Source organism: Danio rerio, chromosome 10 (genome assembly GCF_049306965.1).
Source record: "Danio rerio strain Tuebingen ecotype United States chromosome 10, GRCz12tu, whole genome shotgun sequence".
NCBI lineage: Eukaryota > Metazoa > Chordata > Actinopteri > Cypriniformes > Danionidae > Danio > Danio rerio.
In genome coordinates this window covers 37,294,108-37,309,652 of record NC_133185.1, presented here as the reverse complement: position 1 = coordinate 37,309,652, position 15,545 = coordinate 37,294,108, and the positions used below count along the sequence as shown (strand labels likewise).

Here is a 15,545-nt window from a genome sequence, read left to right as displayed (position 1 = left end):
AAGACCACTCCTGTCAGCTAAGAACAGGAAACTGAGGCTACAATTTGCACAGGCTCACCAAAATTGGACAAAACGATACCTGGTCTGGTGTGTCTCTATTTCTGCTGTGACATTCGGATGGTAGAGTCAGAATTTGGCGTCAACAACATGAAAGCATGGTTCCATCCTGCCTTGTATCAATGGTTCAGGCTAGCTGGTAGCCGTGTAATTGTGTGGGGGATATTTTCTTAGCACACTTTGGGCCCATTAGTACCAATTGAGCATCGTGTCATTGCCAAAGCCTACCTGAGTATTGTTGCTGAACATGTCCATCTCTTTTTGACCACAGTGTACCCATCTCCTAATGGCTACTTCCAGAAGGATAACACTCCATGTCATAAAGCACGAATCATGTCAGACTGGTTTATTGAACATGGCAATGAGTTCACTGTACTCAAATGGCCTCCACAGTCACCAGACCTCAATCCAATAGGGCACCTTTAGAATGTGGTGGAAAGAGAGATTTGCATCATTGTTGTGCAGCCAATAAATCTGCTGCAACTGCATGATGCTATCATGTCAATATGAACCAAAATCTCTGAGGAATATTTCCAGTATCGTGTTAAATCTATGCCACAAAGGATTAAGGCAGTTATGAAGGTCAATAGGGATGCAACCCGGTACCAGTAAGGTATACCTCAATAAAGTAGCCTGTGTGTGTAAAAATACGTTCAAAACCTTTATAAAAAATGTAACATAAAATAAATGAATAGCTATAAATACATTTTATGTATTAATCGTTTTTGGTTTTGTCAGTTTTTTGTATTTATGTTTTATAACTTTTTTTAAATATCATAAGAATGAACTTTCTTACTAACCTTGTCTTTTCTTCTTACTGTACCTACCTCTTACTATCTATTGTCACGTGCAGTTTATTTTTTTGAAATCTCTGTTGACCCATTTTAATTTACAGTACTATGTACAGTATTTTTTTTTTACAGTGTCTTTGATTTACAACCAAAGACCACCCAGCATTAGAAATGCGATTAGAAAACAATCACAAAGGGCCTTACAGAGTTCCATAAAGAATCTGTGTTTGTTTTGTCTCTGAAGAGGCACAGGCTGTCATACCTGCGTTGAGAGATTACACTTTGAGCAACACAGATTCAGGAACGCACAACCTACTGTTCAACTCCAAAAAAACAGATCTATCATCGTCTCCAAACAGGAGGTTGTCAGCACCCTTTAGCCTCAACTGCAATTACAATGATAAACCTTGCAATGCAACTTATCATTGGTGTAAAATACATTAAAATTTCCGGTTTGAAGTGTTTACTGTAAAATTCCCTCATCTCAGACTTTGTTTGATCCTTTGTCTATTGTTTTTAAGTTGTTTTAAAGGGGTTATTCATTTACACTCAGGCCAACCAAGATGTAGAGTAGGTGATATTTATTTTTCAATAGAACATTTAATAAGGCATAAAGAAGTAAATATATGTGGCTCCTGATGATTCATTGAGGCTTTTGCACAGATTTCAGTGTGTTTTTGTTTGTTTGTTTAATTTACTCCTACAGTGCCGATAGCAAAATAAAATGCTGTTCTTACTTCAAGTTTTTGTATTGTTTCTAGTCCAAATACCTAAAAATTCTTCTGTCAGTTCACTGTAAAATCCAACAGTCAACTTTATTAAAGAACATGAGTGTAGTTAACTCAATTTACTAAAAAGTTAATTCTACTCATTTCGAAAGGGTTTTGAACTTGGTGTTGAAGGTAATGAGTTAATGAAATACCTCATTACTTCAACTTAAATGGAGTAAGCTCACAGTACTCATATAGATGAGTTTTTTACTCAAGTTCTTTGTTGCAATTGCTTTGCTCAAACGGTTTGACTCATCTTAACTTTTTGGGTTTTACAGTGTTGTTTTGACAAGTAAAAAATGTCATTTTGTTTTAGAAAATAAGTTAAACTCATTAAGTTTATTTTGCTTACACCATTGACAGATTATTTATCTTGTTTTTAGGATAAACTCACTTAATTTCTTAAATGCTATTTCAACAAAATGTGATTTACATTTCTATAAAATACTTCTTATTTGAAGAATTTTGTGATGTTTGGGCTAGAAACAAGACAAACTTGAAGTAAGATTTTTTTATTTTCTTGTTAACCTTCATTATAGTAACCCAAGGGACCAAGGTTTCAGCTTAAAATCTTTAATATTCTACAAAATAAAAGTCACCTCCATCTTGTATGCCCTGAGGTTATGTAAACGAACATCACATTTTAATTTCTGGTTCAACTACCTCTTTCAACTGTTTATCCTAGCAACCGCCTCTAACATAACCGTAAATTATGTCAGTGCAGCAAGGCTTCATTTCAACAGATCCTTTTTTTTTTGTCTTGTATATCTTTACAGCCCCTTTAATAATGCTCAAGAATCTCTTAGTTGACACCGAAAGTGTTTATTTTACCTCTTATAGCACTAAAGATCCAGGAGGTGTCATCACCAAGAGAGATGGACAGGAATGTTCTCCATTTAGAGCTTCAGCACTAACCTTTGACCTTTGCTGAGTGGCTTTTTAAGCAATCCTTTGCTATAAAGTCCCTCTCTAAAAGCACAGAGCACAATTGAATTGGAGAATGGAGGTTTTATTGCAATAAGCAGTGATTGTGTTTGGCTCAGTGAAGGTTGGGCAACTTACATGTTTTTTTTTTTGTGCCCTTTATGGAACCCCAGAATAACAGGCCCAATAAAGAAACCCTCAACAAGTTCTTCTATTCCAAATTATATGACTGCGCCAGACTTTTTGGCTGAAATGAAAACAATGTTTTAATGGCTTTATTTGGCACTTGCGCACCAAATGAGGTTTTTTTTAAATGCTGTGTGGGTTTCCGGAATGAATCCATCTTTCCATATTGGGTTCTAAAAACAGAACGCAGTTAACGTCAGAGACACTGTACTGTTAATCCTCTTTTTTTCACAAATCTTTACAGTAAATACATTAAAAAACATTTTGTCGACAGTCAAAGAAAGGCGTCCTGTACACCCTCAGAGTTGCAGGCCCCTCCATCCACTCTTGATGGGATGAATAGCCATCTTAATTTGTCACATGGTGTTAACAGGTTAGGCTGACCCCTGCAATTGGAGTGTTAGTTTAGTGTTACACCACCTTGGGTTAACATGGGCTGATGTTACTCTCTTCATTCAAGTTTACGACTCTGGTAAGGGCCCTGGGAGCGCCTTAGGGGAACTTTTCTTGCAGGTGTCTCTGCACCCCATGAGCATTTCTAAAGTGTTTATACTCTTTTAGCCTTCATGTAGATGACAGCAGAGACATGAGACTAGTTTCAGGTCATCGGGCACTATTATGGTCATCAGTAGTGGGTCTGATTATTGTCTTTTGTTTTCATCCACCTATTTTTATGCACCTTTTGGATATGAAATGCTGTGTTGGTCATTCTAAAATGCCTTAACCGTTTCAGGATTAGTGTTATTATATTATTAATTACCCCCAGAATTGTTAAGAGTCTTTGTGCTTCGTGTTTCTGCATTCAAACACTACTACACGTTTATTGCGTGTCGGCAGTCTCTTCTGAGGAGCAAGTCATTTATTAAATAAGGAAAATATTCACACAGCATCTCCTACCGCAGTAAAATCTGTTTTTACTTTTGATATTTGGCGCCAGTTACTCAGGAAGTGACGATTTTGTTGTCTTTGACCCACTGGATGGAAACGCTGCTATATTCACAAGTCTTTTATGCAATGTTCCATTTTTGTGGATGAATTTAATTCACGTCTTTGGATGGAAAACAGCTGTTGACTGGATGGATGAATGGATTGATATAGATGAACGAATGAAAGGAATTTGAGTTAATTGACAGATGGATGGATGGAGTAATCAATGGATGGATGGATAGGTGGATGGATGCTCTTACAGAAAAAAAAGCATGTGAACATGTGGAATACATGTGAAATGTACATAAAACATATTATTTTATATCATGGTTTTTGGATCATCATGGTTTCCTAATAGTATTGAAAACTATATCAAATATCAATATTTTTCTTGGTATTGTATCAAAGTTTTAAATTCCAATATCATGACAACCATAACCAACAAGAGATAGTGAAGGACGTTATGTTAAATGTGATATGGTTGGAAGTTTGCGTACACCAGTGCAAAACGTTAGTCTAGAGCCCTGTGGATGGATGAGTGGGTAGTTGGACTGAAAAATTGATTGATGAATAGACGGATGAATAGAAATATAGAATGATGGATAGGGTCTATAGATGGGAGGTGGATGGACTTACCAATGGATAGTTGGAATAATAGATGAATAGCAATATAGATGGATCGATGAATGCATAGATGGGTGTTGGATGGAGGTATTGGTGAATGGATTGTTGAATGAATGAATGTAGAATAGAAATCTACATGAATTGATGGGATACATTGATAGAAGATGGATCGGTGGATGGATTCACATATGGATGGTTGGAAAAATAGATGAATAGAAATATAGATGGATTGATGAATGCATAAATGAGGGATGGTAGGAGGTATAGATGGATGGTTGTATAGAATTTTGGATGGTTGAATGAAAAGAGAGATAAATAGAAATCTAGATTGATGGATGGGATTCATGGAAGGGTGGATGGACTGATAAATGGATGGATAAAAAATAGATTAATAGAAATATAAATGGATTAATGAATGCATAGATGGGATGGATGGAGGTATAAATGGATGGGTGAATGGATTGTTGAATTGTTGGATGGAAAGACAGAAGCATAGAAATCTAGATTGATGGATGAGGTGCATAGATGGCAGATAGATGGGTGGATGCACTGATAAATGGATGGGTGGAAAAATAGATAAGTGGAAATAAAGATGAATGCATGGAAATGGATGGAGGTATAATGGATGGGTGGATGGGCTGATAAATAGATGGATGGAAAGGCAGATAAATAGAAATCTAGATTGATGGATTTGATGCATACATGGCATATGGATGGGTGGATAGACTGATGGATGGATGGATGGATGGATGGAAAAATAGATAGAAAGATGGATTGATGAATGCATCAATAGAGGATGGATGGGTGAATGGATTGATGAAAGATATATAAATATAGATAAAGATGAATAGATGTAAGGAAGGACAGGCACTGTAGATGGATGGATTTTCGGATTTTTTCACATACCGTGTCTCGTGATTGGCTGTTTGTGTCAAATTACTGAGTTAATTTAGAACATTTGCAGATGTAATGAGTATAATAGCTTTTTTATGGAAAGTTTGATGATTTTTTTTTAATGCTTCAATTTGGCATAATACTATAATTACTATAAGTTAAAAGTTAAAAGGAACAAAATTCAAAATGTTGGCTGTGTAAAATGTTCCTTTTAGCATCCAGTTTTCATTTTCTCGACATGTGCGATTAATTTGCACCATATGTAAGTGCCTATAATATTGCAAACCATAGAATATTGCTTTGCCGTTATATTTTGTGACTCACCACTCAGTTATTCTCTTATAATGTTATGAGCCCAAATTTGAAAAGTTGTCGTCTTTCTGACGGCCTCTAATGAATAGGCACTCTCTCTGTACTTTTGATATAACCACTTGTACACCATAAAATAGCCTATAATAATATAATAAACGACTTTTTCCACCAAAAGATTTGTTATTACCATCTTTCACACCACAGATTTGGAGTAAAAAAAATCACCCCAAAAGTTTAAATGTTACATAAAATAACTGATTTGTTAAATTAAATGTGCAAAACTGTACTTATTAGGATTGTGTTTGTGTTTTTTTGCCCAAATCTCTGACCATTGACAATACATTTCGCACTTTCTTTCTCTAAATAATTTTTTCACACATTTATTTAGTCATTTTCCTCTGCTTTTCCGGGGTCGGGTCGTGGGGGCAGCAGTCTTAGGAGAGAATTCCAGACTTCCCTCTTCCCAGACACTTCCTCCAGCTCCTCTGGGAGATCCTGGGGTGTTCCCAGGCCAACCGAGAGACAAAGTCCCTCCATCGTATCCTGGGTCTTCCCTGAGGCCTTCTCCTGGTGGGACATGCCTGGAACACCTCCATAGGTAGGCATCCAGGAGGCCTCCGAAACAGATGCCTGAGCCACCTCAGCTGACTTCTATCGATGTGGATGAGCAGTGGCTCTACTTCAAGGGTGGCAGAGCTCCTCACCTTATTTATAAGGGTGCGCCTTGCCACTCGAAGCAAACTCATTTCTGCCGCCTGTATCCAAGATCTTGTCCTTTCGGTCGTGACCCAGAGCTCATAATCATAGGTGAAAGTAGGAACATAGATTGACTGGTAAATAGAGAGCTTTGGCTTTCGGCTCATCTCCTTCTTCACCACAAGGGACTGGTACATCAACCACATTACTTCTGCCGCTGCACCAATACAACTGTCAGTCTCATGTTCCATCCTTCCCTCACTCGTGAACAAAACCCCAAGATATTTGAAATCCTCCACCTGAGGTAAGGACTTTCCTCCAATTTGGAGAGGGCAATTCACCTTTTTCTGGTGGAGCACCATGGCCTTGGACTTGGAGGTGCTGATCCCATTCCTAGCCCCGTCACACTTGGCAGCAAACCGCCACGAACCAATTTTTTTTAACCGGTGTTTCTCAATTTTAAGTTTTAGGTTACACTATTTTCAGTGGTTTTTCTTAATTCTTCATCATTTCAAATAATTTTATTCATATTAAAACTTGAATTGCAAATACATTTCTGCAACTCCCCACAATGCCAAAGTTGTAAATGCCCAGTCTATGACATCACATAATGATTGCCATCGTTTCCAGATATCTACACCTTTAACCACACGTGAGCAGATGCCCTAGCAAAACCTTTATCGGACAACCCTTTATTACATTATCACATGAAAGAACGAAAAGTATGCGCTTGTCTGAAAGTCAACCGTGTCAGTCTAATTATAGTTCTGTTATACAGCCGCATTAACGTGTGTGTGTCTGTCTTGTGACGACCTGAAAACACAGTGGGGCCCTTGTTACCGTTGGTCTCCAAATGAAATTTCCCATTCGTCTCAGTAAGCCTTTCCCATAATTATGTAAATATGTTGTCTCTATAACGTGTCCATATGATACTCAATAAAGTGTGAGGTTGGGTAACGCAATAGCTGGAAATGTTTTGAATTAAGCTTGTTGGCATCTGGCTACTTTCGACCGGAACGCATAAGCACACCTGTGTTTTATTATTATGGGATTGAGAAGGGAAGAATGGAGAAAGGAAAATAAGTAGTTTTGGAGAGGAAAAGAAGTGGTAGAAAGTGTTGCAGAGGACTTGATATATCAGGGGCAAAAGGACTGCGAAACCTGAGGTGACATTAAGGGCTTTTTTTTCTCCCTGAGCTCTCAAAGATAGAATTGTGAATTGGCATGCGCTTATTTGTCAATCAATAAAACAATTTTAGCATAATAACTCTAAATCCAATACTAAGTCCTTGTTAAAAAATTCTGTCAACAGTCAGTTATATGTTTGGGGAAACTATGCTTAAAAATAACCACGAGAAATTGTTAAACCTTGAGGCATTTGGACTTTGTGTTGACTGGAAATGGATTGCTTCTATTTTCGTGTACTTCGTACTGTGTATAAATGCTAATAATGTTCACATGATAATCTGAACTTTTGATTGGCTTAAAAACTGGTGAGATATCTGGACGGAGAATAGCTCAGAGGTATCTTCATGGCCACAGTCCACTGAAAGTTTTCATGGCTAATTTTGTTAGCGTTGCAGCCAGAGCACCTAGCATGTGTTTCCAAGCAGTCGCTGTGGTTTACAAAAGCCTGCTTCATTGTGTATTGGAGCCTTCAGCAGCTCAAAGGTCTGCATTAAACAAGTGGCCAATCTGAAAGTCCATTAAAGGATGGTTGCTTAGACGTTTGGTGATGGCTTGGGTGTTTTGTTGCATATATTTACACTCACGTTTTGGCTCATAGATGCAATAGGGAAAATTTCAAGAGCGCTTTCGGTTTCTTTTGATGTTTGATTCAAGGCAAGTTCCACTGAAGCCAAGACCTCAAATATCTCCAGGCCACTTTTACCTTCAAACCCTTATGAACATGTACTTGGCATGTGCATTAGCCTTTATAGGTAATATATGCATGCATTTCTACTGAATGTACTTTTTTTCCCCATACTATTTATTATTTATACTATTTAGATATGGGTGTAAAAAAAAAAAAAAAAAAAAAAATATATATATATATATATATATATATATATATATATATATATATATATATATATATATATATATATATATATATATATATATATATATATATATATATATATATACAGTTGAAGTGAGAATTATTAATTAGTTATTTATTAATTAATTCCTTTCACAGCATTTCCTATTTTTTTCTTCTGGAGAAAGTCTTATTTGTTTTATTTTGGCTACAATAAAAGCAGTGTTTAATTTTTTAAAAGCCATTTTAAGGTCAAAATTATCAGCCCCTTTAAGCTATTTTTTTTTCCTGATAGTCTACAGAATAAATCAGCGTTATACAATAACTTCCAAAATTACCCTTACCTGCCTAGTTAACTAAATTAACCTAGTTAGGACTTTAAGTGTAACTTTACGCTGTATAGAAGTATCTTGAAACTGTAGATATATAATGAATCTGAATGATTGATAGATAGTTTTAAATGTGTACCTATATATATAAATACATCACAAATAGTTTAATTAATGTGATCCTGAAATCAAAAAGAATCATTTTGTGATTTGACAGCTGTTTGAGTCGCCTCACAGTGAACTATAGCTCTTTGTTGCTCCCGATCTGAAAGCATGTTAAAATACCACATTTAATAACATATTTTTACACTAAACTCACCTCATAACTTCAGTCGAGCATTTGCAATAAGTCATTCTGTGAGGTGCTTATGTCATTGTGTATTTATTACTCTCATTTAATCAACAAATGCAGTTCAGTCTTCTGCCATGTTAGATATCCTGTGTCTCTTTTTTTGATGTTTTTGTGGTTTTTACATGAGAGAGTTCTCTTGGCTTTGGAAGAGATTTACTACTGATCACAGTGTCATGTTTCCCTACTAAGATGTGCTTGAGAATAGCGTTTTTTCCTGAGTCGTGATCACAATAAGATTTCAGTTAATTGTGCAGGCCTAATTAGTATAAACAAGTACCAAGTGGTTAGAAACAAGGCTTCTCCTAAAAGTCTTTCCTATACAGTACTTGTGCTGTATAATACCCTTTAAGCAGTCAAATTTGATGATATATGCTGTACTGTATGCAAGATTTTAGTATTACAGCAAGGCCAGTTTTACATCAATTATCATACCCACAGACCATTGTTCTCTATGGGATCTGTATTTATGGGTGATGTACTGTAGGCTCTTTTAGGGTCTACCTGGAAACAAGGCCATTGTGATAGTGAATCACCTCATGAAAGAGCAAGGACATCGTGTTTTTAATTGCCATGATAAATAATTACATGAACAATTACAATGACTCATCTGATGATCGCATTCTTGAATGAATTATGTATTGGTTACACACTTGTTTGTTATAGTACTGACCTAGACTTGACATGTTCATGCCCAAACTGTGATTGGTTGCTTAACATGATGTCCAGGGGAACTCTTGTGCAACCCTTTTCCAATAAAAGCTGCAAAGGAGTCCAGAACTTCTGCCATCAATCTGAAGGTGTACTACAGAATATAGAGCTAGGCTACCATTTTATTCACTTACCATCTCTTTCTTTTTCAAACAAGAAGTCAATATTTGCGATCTGTATACCTTGCATATGACAAAAGAAAATGAAGTTAGACAGCAAGCGGAACCCTGATTGAGAACATTCAAAAGGTGATCGTTGATTGCGGTTTGTGGACCACTTTGAGAGATGTCTTTATGTGCGTCAGCGCCCTTAGTTTGGTTCTGGCCTCTTTGTATCTCTGACCTGGGCGGGTAACATAAGGACAACACCTGTGCTGGCTCCTCCTTTGCAAGCTAATAGGGGACCATCCGGGGCCCCTGATTACCGTCCCTTGGGGGGTCAAGAACTCGGCCAACCAACAAAACCATTCCCCGTGTCTATTTTTTATGAAACAGGGTAAGAAGGGAATGTTCTCATCTATACCTAAAGGACTCGGTTTGTGTTTTAATTTACTGCAATAGCTCACCGCGTGGGTCCACGGGTCCCTGGGTCTGGAGTTTGGATCCAGAGTTGCTGCGCAGCCATCTACGTTTGTAAAATTACTCCGCTGATGAAAAGTTATGGCTTTGCAGATATCCATGCTCCCCAAGCATCTGCTTCGCTGTGTTATCTAGAGATTCTCAGAGCCCCCTTCGCATTGAACTGTTTTGACTTTTTCGATGACAAGCCCTCATCAACTCAACCTCTGGTGGAATAAAAGAGGCTTCTTTTGGGATGCCTTTTCATATCCTGTGTCGCTTCTCATTTCCCTCAGAAAAATTAGACCCACTTTAAGCTGTTAGTATGTAAGAAAATTGACCATGGCAGAAATGGGAAAAAAATGACACGGAAAGAAGAGGGAATGAAAAGTTACTTTTAATTAAGATGGTGGAACAAAAATACATCAGCAGAACCTTATTTTCTGTTAATTGTTTTTGTTATTTTGGAAATCTATGTATACATGGTGGTTTTCAAAAGTCACATTTTGGTTGTTAAATTAGGAACAACTGCCTCATACAGGATTCTATAAGATTGAAGTCATAAGCAGAGTTGGGTGTAACGCTTTCCATAGTAATGCATTACTGTATTCTAATTACGTTGTTGAGGAACGCAGTAATGTAACTAATTATTTTTCAATTTGTGTAACTTGATTACAGTTATTAAAGTCAATGTAATTGCGTTACTTGCATTACAAATATTGTTTTTAGAAGGAAAAAATGCTTCTTTTAGATCATGTTTTTCGCTTCAACGTCAGTTAATAAGTATGAGCTTTAAAAAGTGCTGAAGGAAGCGAACTGAAATTGTTGCTGATGAGAGTGCCTAATACTTCAAGTGGAAAAACAGAGTACTTTGATTTGCTGTGAAATGCAGTCTATGTCCAGTCTCTTAAGAACTTTCAACTTTTCTTAACTCGACCAGCAACTTGCATGGAAAGCATTTCATGACAATACACCAAGAAGAACACTGGTGCCCTAAAACACAAAGGTCCAACTCAGTCTAAGAGTGAATGAATCTTCTGAATGTGAAGAGAAGCATAGCTGCCTATCGAGCTGTTCACAGATTTATCCTTTGTGCGTGCAAGTTTGTTATTTTCAATGGAGGTGCACACACTTGGAAGGAGAGAGTAGGTAATATACGACATCTCAGCCGTTGAAGGTTTGCTTTTTGTTTAATTTTGTAGTTCTAGAGAACGAGTTGAATAGGTTAGTTAGTTGATTTATTATTTTCTTTTATTTGGCACAGTCCCTTCCCTTTGTCCTCATGTCTGTTAAACTTGGTTTATATATATGTATTTTTTTGTGAAATCCTGGTCTTATTTCTAACTATTTTTGTGTGAAACTTTATTTTTCTAAGGCATTTAAATATACACAGCTTATTTATATTGAACAAGTTCACTTAAATAGCACTTTCATGTGTTGTTGTTCCTTATCTATTATAAAAGCAGCAATAATTACAACTGGCTTAATGTTTTTCTTTTCATTCCACCTAGACCATTAAAAAGTAACGGAAGGTATGTAACACTTGCACACACATATTCTGAGCACATACTGCTTGCGCTCGCATTTTGCAGCAATACCAGTTGAAAACCGCAAGTCACTCGACAAACACTGACCGATTAGCTTCATGCTATGTATGGGATATACACATTTCAGTAGACTAATTACCTCAGACAAAAAAAAGAACACCCAAACACTGCAGTGCATGCTTTTGCATACCATGGATGTCAATGATTACATGTATACAGTTTTCTTGTCTTCTTTTGTGTTAAAAAAATGATTGGAACAAGGGAATGATGAGAGAGTCTTTTGAATATGTCAAGCTGCTGTGATCAACCAATTGTAATGTTTTTCAGTAAATATTAAAGTACTGAAGGAGCTGCAGCTTATTTTTATAGGTATAATTTATATATTTCAAAAGTAACTTCAAATAAAGTAATTAGTAATCTGATTACTTTTGACATTAAGTAATTAGTAATGTAATCAGATTACAATTTCCCAGTAGGAGTGAGTATTCTGAATCTATTACTTTTTTTTTAAAAAGTAACCAGCTATGGTGATAAGCATCAAAATTTTTTAATTTTTTTATTTTTTAGTCTATTTGTCACATTTTGATGGAAAATTGGAAAAGATCCTGCCGTTTAAATTGACTCTAGCGCCACATTTGTATGCTATTAAATTTGACCAGTATGTTAGAAATGTTCAAGTCTTGACCTAACTCATTCCAGAGCTTCTCATGTTACTGAGACACCAAGACACATTAATTTGCTGTAGTATCCTGTGCACCTTTGCAGTTGGAAAACCACCTGTCTTTTATCCACAACCAATCTGGACATTTCATTTATGTGGCTTTTCTCTTCCATTGAAGAAATTCAAGAACCTTGGTATAGTTGAGTCTGGAGAATGTGTGGTACGAGTCTGGAGCACTTGGGTCAAGATGGAGTCTCAGCAGAGGAGAGTTTCTTTATATATCGCTTTCATCTATACACAGCATACATTCACTGTTTTATCATGACCTGAGTCTAATACGACCGTCGAGAAGAAATCGTAAACCTCAGACAAACAACAACTCAGAAAATCCGGAGGAAAAGAAGATGAAGAAAAGCTTGTGTAGAATTAGCATTTTCAAGAGTTAGACTGTGCACACAGTGTTTTTTCTGTCAAATTTTCCAAATAACTATCCAATATCATAATCGAGCAACACATCTCAACAAAAGTCACTTTCAAATGAAGCAGCATTCAGTTTTCAGCTTTGTAAATGTGAATTGCCAACTTGAACACTAACAAAATCCTTGATATTAGCCCAGTCTTTTAGATTCCTATTGGAATGACTGGGAACTATCTGTGCCATTTCACAGAGCATTAATAATTCTGACCTTAACTTTAGGGAGTCGAGATAATCTGTTTTATATACAATAGTGGCCATTTCAGGATGTCCCGGAAAGACAAACATGTTTAACATTATTTCAATACAAAATACACGTGTCTTTCAAGTCACTGGTTCCGCCTTCTTGATGACTTGACACATGCTGTTAGTAAAAACAAGTGACGTTTGGTCAGTGAGCAATCTTAAAACTAATTGTTAATTATTATACAAGAATTTAGTGTGGAATTTGCACAATGCTATAGGAACAAACTAGCATTAGTTATTTGTGTGTAGAAGTTTGTGTCACACTTTATATTGAAGTACAACTCTTGGTATTAACAAACTATTAAAGGTCCTGTGAAATTAAAGTTTTTTAGATGTTATCAATATGATTGGCAGCGCATTGGGTAGCACTATCGCCTCACAGCAGGAAGGTTGCTGGTTCGAGCCTTGGCTGGGTCATTTCTGTGTGGAGTTTGTATGTTCTCCCCATGTTCGCATGGGTTTCCTCCAGGTGCTCCAGTTTCCCCTCACAAGTCCAATAACATGCGCTATAGGTGAATTGGGTAAGCTAAATTGTCCCTAGTGTATATGTGTGTGAATGGGAGTGTATGGATGTTTCCCAGTGATGGGTTGCTGCTGGATAGGTTGGCTGTTCATTCCGCTGTGGCACTAAACAGAAAAGAAAATGAATGACTGATAGTTTAAAGAGTATCTATAACCTAGTGTGCTCTAAAACAGTGACAAAATTAGCATTTTAGAGATATAAGCCTGATACCAAGCAAAGCTTGCTGTTTGTTACTTCTGCCTGAATGGATGAACAGCGTCACTTTATACTTCAGTTTCTCATCAAATTTTTACCAATCAAATGCTCTCTAGTATCTGGAATGCCCCGCCCCCTTTAAGACGCTTTTCATTTGTTTGTCATTTGATGCCATAGATAACAGGTGTAAAACTCAGTTCCAAAAGGGCCGCAGCTCTGCACAGTTTAGTTCCAACCCTAATTAAACACACCTGATCAAACTAATTGAGTCCTTCAGGCTTGTTTGAAACCTACAAGTAAGTGTGTTGGAGCAGGGTTGGAACTAAACTGTGCAGGGCTTCGACCCTCCAGGAATTTAGTTTAACACCCCTGACATAGATCTTAACCACTCTCAATGGCAGAGCTGTGATTAAAAACCAAACACTATTGGCTGTTTTTTTCTAAAAGGGGAGGAGCTACTCTATGTCCCCTCCTCTATTCATGTTTCAGTTGAGATTAAATCAAACGCTGAATAAAAATGCACATTTCAAAGCAAATTTACGGGATCTTTACCTATAATTTTAGCTCAAACTACTAAGTTGTTGCTTTTTAATAGTTAGTAAGGTAGTAATTGGGTTTAGGTTTTAGGCTTGGGTAGGATTTGAGATTTTATAAGTACTATTAAACAGCCAATATATTAATAATCGGCAATTCATAATCCAGCTGTTAATAGTGGGAATTGGAACTTGGAACCAAAGTATTACAGAACTCTCATATCCAACAGTTCAGTGTGTGTTTTTTTAAATCCTCGTTATTCAGTAGCTTCCACATACTTTCACATGCCCCTTCGCTGCTATAATGTTTATCGAAATCCTCAGCAAGATTTGAAATTGCAGCAGATACCTCCGACGTTACACCAACAACACATTACTCACCCACAGTTCACTTTGCTCTACGTCTGTCATCACCCGCTTTGATTTAGCGCTGTCTGCGGTGCGAACGAGAAACCGAATATACTGTTGTGTTGCTCTCTCTCTGCTCTTTCCTACATTTCCAAATCTCCGTTTGCGAGACCCCCGGTGCCACCAGCTGCTCTGTTTGTTGCTTCAACTTGTCAGCAGGTCAGGCTGTCTCTTTTAATTAAAACCGATGTGCCAATCCACGCAGGGCCAACTTCCTCGGGACTCTCCTACTGTCTTCACCCATAGCACGTTTACAGTGGTCGGGATATTTATTTGTTTGTCCTTGAGCTCGGGGAGAGTTGTTTGCTTAAAAATCCAGGTTTATTGTATAATCTATCCCAGTACTGTTTGCCAAAAGCAATTCGCGAATGCTGCTGGTGTAATGCAAAGCACACAGGGGGAAAGAGGAGCATGCATACCTCCGTCATGCAGCACGCCAACGAGGGGCTCACGGGCCAGATGTGCTCGCCTCTTAAACACATGTAGCAAAAATCGTAAGGATGAACAAAGGAAGTAATGAAATCAAATGTGCATGCCAAATGCCTTTGACTTGCGAGATTGCGGGAGCAGATTTCGTCCCATAATGCATTGCTTTGTAGGGGTAATCTGCTCCAGGGAATGGGTGGGTGACTATTAATGACTACTAGATGAATTATTGACATGCTACTTGAGCTTTTGTGTGTGTGCGGGCGTGCTGGCTGGCGTGCAGGTTGGCGGGTGTGCAGGTGAGCGTGCGGGGTTGCAGGTAAACTTACGTGCGGCCATGCGTGTGTCTGTCCATCCGTATAT

The 15,545-nt window shown here is 37.4% G+C and overlaps 1 protein-coding gene and 1 long non-coding RNA gene across 6 annotated transcripts in view; one reads left to right on the top strand and one right to left on the bottom strand.

Annotated features, from left to right (window-relative positions):
- uvrag (UV radiation resistance associated gene) overlaps positions 1 to 15,545 on the top strand; it is a 230,272-nt gene that overhangs the window by 184,265 nt on the left and 30,462 nt on the right.
- On the bottom strand, positions 10,550 to 15,142 carry LOC141376419 (uncharacterized). The gene is made up of 2 exons (XR_012386445.1): positions 14,730 to 15,142; positions 10,550 to 13,724 (listed from the first exon to the last, which is right to left on the bottom strand). It is a non-coding gene; the product is annotated as an uncharacterized lncRNA (long non-coding RNA).